This window comes from Equus caballus, chromosome 8, assembly GCF_041296265.1.
Source record: "Equus caballus isolate H_3958 breed thoroughbred chromosome 8, TB-T2T, whole genome shotgun sequence".
Classification (NCBI taxonomy): Eukaryota; Metazoa; Chordata; class Mammalia; order Perissodactyla; family Equidae; genus Equus; species Equus caballus.
In genome coordinates this window covers 94,207,947-94,213,633 of record NC_091691.1, presented here as the reverse complement: position 1 = coordinate 94,213,633, position 5,687 = coordinate 94,207,947, and the positions used below count along the sequence as shown (strand labels likewise).

Here is a 5,687-nt window from a genome sequence, read left to right as displayed (position 1 = left end):
CTTGCAGATCTAAGTAAACAGTCTGGGCAAATCTGTAATTTAAAGGGTCTTTGAATGATGTCCTAATCTAAATTATTCAAACAGGCAAAAACTTGAGGGACAGATGGAAAAGTGGTGATAGCAATAGGAATCTGTGACAACCAAAACAAGAAATTGTCAGGAAGCATTTGTAACATGTTTCATTAGCATACCAAAATATCTAGAGTTATAGCAAAGCTCAAAACCAGGTAATCAGCTCATGTGAAATGCATTAATTCTGAGTTTTAATTATCTGATTTGAAACATGGAGAGTTTCTTAAAGAAATTTAAAGCCTATGGTAGCCCAAATTTGCTCTGAAGAGCTATACCTGTCACATTTGAAATTTTCATTCAAAAAACTTAATTTCTGAATAATTTTGCATGGAATTTGAGTATGAGCTTATAAAGTGTTTCACGAGATGTATGTTTTAGTAGTTAACGAAAAAGTCTTGAGAGTTAATATCCTGAGTTCAAATAAAGATAAAAGGAAAACTATACCATGAAATAAAAAAAACAAAAATACTTTAGTCTTGAGAAAAGTGTATTTTGGAATTAAAGTATTCAAGTGTTTAAAAGCAAGTCAAGCGCAAGGATTTGGGACAGATTTTTGGCACTGACTTAGTATTCATTGCTACTAAAATGTCTTCAAACCTTACATGAACCTTCAGCTCAGCCCGTTCCAAGCCACAGGCTTCATCCTTAAATTTAATAATGGTAGACCAGTTCTCCATGCCTTAAGAATGGCTTTTAGGCTGAACTAACAGATGCCTCAAGAAAGAAGAGCAATTAAATCAACAACCTGAAAAACAAAATAAAATATTGTTTTTTAAATCAAATGTATCCTCTCCTTGTCCATGAAAATTTTAATGTAGTTAGAATTATGAAATTCATAGAAACACCACAAGGGGGTGCTGCTGGTAAGGCAACAAGAGCCCTTTCTTGGCCACGCTGATACACAAATAATCTTCCACTTTCCACCCTTCTGGGCTATGGGGATCAACACGGAGAATTCACAAAAGGAGGAGAGAGATTTTGAAATAGGAATGTATTCAACTACATTTATCCAGAAAAACAGGTATCAAAAGGGAATAGTAGGCCTTAACTTTCCCTTATCTTTTCTCCTCACAGATTTAGTCATTTTAAAAAAGCAGTCTTTGCTTCTTTTCAACAGAGCATTAAACTTGAGATATATTTACTCCTCATTCTCTTTGGGGAACAATCCACTTTACAAACAGCTCGAAAAGCTGAGTATCCTGGGGGGAGTCTTTCATGCGGACCCCACACTACCCACCAGCCAGCCTCCGATTACACCGCACATCATTTCAGTTCAAAGCGCTGTCTTTTACGTCTCTGTTCTCCAGGGCTAAGTAAAAAACAAAAGCAAACAAACAAAAACTTTTACTCCTGAATGTTTAAAATGCAAATAGAGTTCTGAAATTCTCAGTCAGGGTTTGTTGTGCTCAGAATTCATTCCACTCTTTTCAACTTCCCTAAGAGAAGTCACCAAAGCAAGAATTGCTGGACCTTGAGGACTAAAAGTTATAAGCAGTTTTATTATTTAGCTTAAAAGCTTTCCCATGAGTGACAATACAAAAATGAAGTTTCCCTCACAGAGCTCTGTCTTTTTCTTTTTAATAAAAGCATTTATTTGATTGATAAGACCTGTGATACCTGGAGATTCGATTATATTTCAAGAATCATTTTCAAAATGAACCACGAATGCTGTTTTCTTCCTTCCTTTTAGCCTGACCTTCTATCCCCAAGTCAACTGCAATTTAACTATTTTAGATACTTCATTTTTTCTTTTCTCTGCCGCTCTGAACTTTAGTGGGCAAAGCATGAATTAAACAATAATAAAGTAAAATGAGTGACAGGGCTGAGCATGTAGTGGAAGCTAAATAATTATTAGTTCCTTCCCCAATACTGCCCATGTGCTTCCTTTTGGGTGTGTGAAACCCTGTTCGTTTGCTTACACACAGGATGGCTTTGTCTATGGACGTCAACTCACCTTCTACACGATGCGATGTAGAATTCTGAGGGATGCTCTCCCATCCACGAACGTCTCACCATACAGATGCCTGCAGTTCCCCCTTGAGCGTTTCTTTTATGTGCCTCACTGTGAGAGGTACTGAGGGGCTACAGGAGACGTATACAGCACGGCCCTTAAGTATGAACGGCTTAAATAAAACTAAGCCTCGTGAAACATCGAGCTACAAGTCTAAAGAGTATGTCATCAGATGCTAAATTGTAAGGCACGAAGTGATTGCCATGAGACAGCATGGCAGGGAAAGAATGTGGGTTATGTAGTTATACAACCCCAGTAGTGAGTTGAACAGTGTCCTTCAAAAAGATATGTTCATGGGGCTGGCCCCGTGGCCGAGTGGTTAAGTTCGCGCGCTCCGCTGCAGGCGGCCCAGTGTTTCGTTGGTTCGAATCCTGGGCGCGGACATGGCACTGCTCATCAAACCACGCTGAGGCAGCGTCCCACATGCCACAACTAGAAGCACCCACAACGAAGAATATACAACTATGTACTGGGGGGCTTTGGGGAGAAAAAGAAAAAAAATAAAATCTTTAAAAAAAAAAAAAAAGATATGTTCATGTCCTGACCCTGAGTACGTGTGAATGTGACCTTATTTAGAAATAGGGTTTTTGCAGATGTCATTAAGGATCTTGAGAGAGGGTCAGACTGGATTTAGAGTTGGCCCTCAATCCCATGACTGGTGTCCTCACAAGAGAAAGTAAAGGGAGATTTGGCACAGATAGACACAGAGAAGAGATGGCCATGTGTGATGGGGGCAGATAGAGGAGTGATGCAGCTACTAGCCAAGGAACGCCAAGCATTGGTGACAACTACGAGAAGCTAGAAGAGAGAAAGGCATGGAACGGATTCTCCTTCAGCCTCCAGAAGGAATCAAGCCTTCCAACACCTTGAGTTTAGACTTGTCGCCTCCAACACCATGAGATAATCTGTTGTTTAAAACATTCAGGTTGTAATAATTTGTTATAGCAGCCCAAGGAAACCAATACAACTGACATGGGTTTAGACCAATTCCCCACCAGCTCTGTGGGGCACCAAACATCAATGTGTCTCTCTCTAAACTAGAGTTCATATATTTATCTTACATAGAAATCAAAAAACGATTTAGTCTGCATATTATCCACTCTCTGCCTCTTATAACCTATGCACCCCTGGGCATGAGACTTAACACGTTGCATCTCAGTTTCCTCATTGATAAAATGGGGATGAAAATAGTAACTACCTCATAGGGCTAGTGTGAGAACTACAGGAGACCTCATACAGAAAGCACAGGTGCAGAGAGCAGGGCTGCACAAAGGAAGCTCCCACAAGCATAGGCCGCATGTTCCTGACCTGCTGTTAGGGTGATTGCCATAGGAACTGAGTGGAGAGGAAGATCAGTAAAGTCTGAGACAACCAGGAAACTCGAGGAAGTCAACTTGGAGTGGACCTCAAAGAAAAAGTCCCATTTGGATGAGTCACAGAAGGAAAGGGCATCTAGGGTAGATCCGAGGTGGGGTCAGCTCTGGAATATAAGCAAAGAAAGAGTGGAGCTGAAAGAATGTATGCACAGAGGTCCCCGAGAACCCAGGGGACAGACTTGAGAGGAAGTTTGGACAGCTGAGCTGAGGTTAAACTTCACTAGAAATCCCACAATTTAAATATGATACCCTGTGAAAAAGAAGACATTAAAACCTTTGAGTAAGGAAATAACACCTAAAAAAGGATGTTTAAGAAAGATTAATCCAGTGGGATAGAATAGAACAATGCTCTTCAAACCTTCGGTGGCGAAGGGCTAATTTGCTTCAATCTGATCAGTGCTGCTGTAAAAAAACTTAAAATGCAACAAAAATAAACTTCTAGAGCAAGAAATTAAAAAAGACAGGCTACCAAAAAAATCGATTTTTTTAATTAGCTTCAAACATACGTAAAAGTACTCTTGTCAAATTGTCATAAACATTTTGGAACTCTTACTCTCAATTTCTGCCTTTCCTTATCACAGACCTCGAAGGAACAGCTGATCCTCAGACAACACTTGGAGTAGCACTTCTGAGGAGCTGAAGATGAGCGGAGAATGGAGAGCAAAAGAGGAACGACAGAGAACAGATTGCTGGAGGAGGCATGGGGGGTGGGGCAAAAAGGGGTGAAGGGGGTCAAAAGGTACAAACTTCCAGTTATGAAATGAGTAATCCTGGGGATGTAATGCAAGCATGGCGACTACAGTTAATAACACTGTATTGTATATTTGAAAGTTGCTAAGACAGTAGGTCTTACAAGTTCTCATCACAAGAAAAAAGATTCTCTTTGTTAACTTTGCAATATGTACAAATATCGCATCATTATGTTGCACACCTGAAACTAATATAATGTTGTATGTCATTTATACCTCAACAAAAACTTCTAAGAAAAAAAGAGGAGTAAAATCAGAGAAGGTGTCCAGGAGACTGCTGTCACCTTCAAGGAAGACAAACACAGTGGTGGTGACAATGCAAATGTGGAAGAGAATCAGACACAAGGTATTTTGAAAAGTAAGTTGATGGATAATGAGAATAATGAGCCAAAATTTTCTTTCTTTCTCACTCACTGTGTACTATCCACACTGCCCTGGGGTTTTGTGACCCAAAATACTGACCCATAGCTCTTGGCCTGCTTGGTCCTCAGGCCCCTGCTTAAATGTCGTGTCCTCTGAGAAGTCTTGCCCAGTCATTCTGCCCAGTTTATTTAGGAATAGCTGACTTGACTCCAAGGCCTTCGTGAGATAAAACGGACTCATTTGTAGAAATGGAAGGAATAGGAGAAAAGTGCAATAAATGGGGGAAATAACCACATACTTAGAGGGACTACACTGCAAATAATGAACCTCCTGTACTTCGAGGCCCTAACCCACCATGCAGTGGGTTTTCCCCCACATCTGACAAAGAGCAAGAGGGTCCTTTCTTAAAGTTGCCTTGGTGAGCGAGAATTATAGATGGACTATATCAACACTGTGAAATTAAAATAAATTTTTTTGGACTGAAAATAAATATTACCGTGATAGAGAAATTATTAGAAGGAAAACTCTTGGTAAAAAGAAAAAAGAAATCTTTTTTAAGACTCTCCTGGCCACAGGAGGTCAGTATTGCTTCAAAGCAAAATTACCCTAAATCCCTCTGGGGGTATAAAGGTCTTAAAGAAATGATTACATTTTCTTCTTCAAAAAATGTTAGTTTCAATATATCTGATTTTTAGACTCACTGAGTGACAGATGGTTACAGCATGTTAAAAAATGTCAACTTGTTAAAAAAGTAAACTTGTTAAAAACATGTATTTCATGCAAAAATGAATTTGGATCCTCACCATTCAAAAGCAATAAGAGAAATTAAAAGAGGAAAGAAATATATACATATATATATATGTTACACATGCATCCTTTCTGATACATATATATGTGTGTGTATGTGTTTGATTCAACTCAGGGCTTAGGGCCAAGGAAAAATAAAAACCACGTCTTTACTCACTCTGTAACTGAAGAGGTCAGACACACATTCCTGACACCTCTCGGTAAAAATACAAAAATAAAGAAATAAATGCACTACTATAGACATTGAAGGCTGAGATTAGCATTGGCAGAATCATGTGCAACATTTTCATTCTAAGATTAGGAGAATCG

At 39.2% G+C, this 5,687-nt stretch overlaps 1 long non-coding RNA gene across 2 annotated transcripts; it reads right to left on the bottom strand.

The window, feature by feature from the left end:
• Positions 1 to 669: 669 nt before the first annotated feature.
• LOC138925437 (uncharacterized) lies at positions 670 to 2,161 on the bottom strand. Of its 2 annotated transcripts, XR_011441608.1 has the most exons (3): positions 2,027 to 2,161; positions 1,310 to 1,381; positions 670 to 817 (listed from the first exon to the last, which is right to left on the bottom strand). It is a non-coding gene; the product is annotated as an uncharacterized lncRNA (long non-coding RNA). The 2 variants fall into 2 exon arrangements; XR_011441607.1 differs by lacking the exon at positions 670 to 817 and having other exon boundaries at positions 1,049 to 1,381.
• Between the last annotated feature and the right edge of the window lie 3,526 nt (positions 2,162 to 5,687).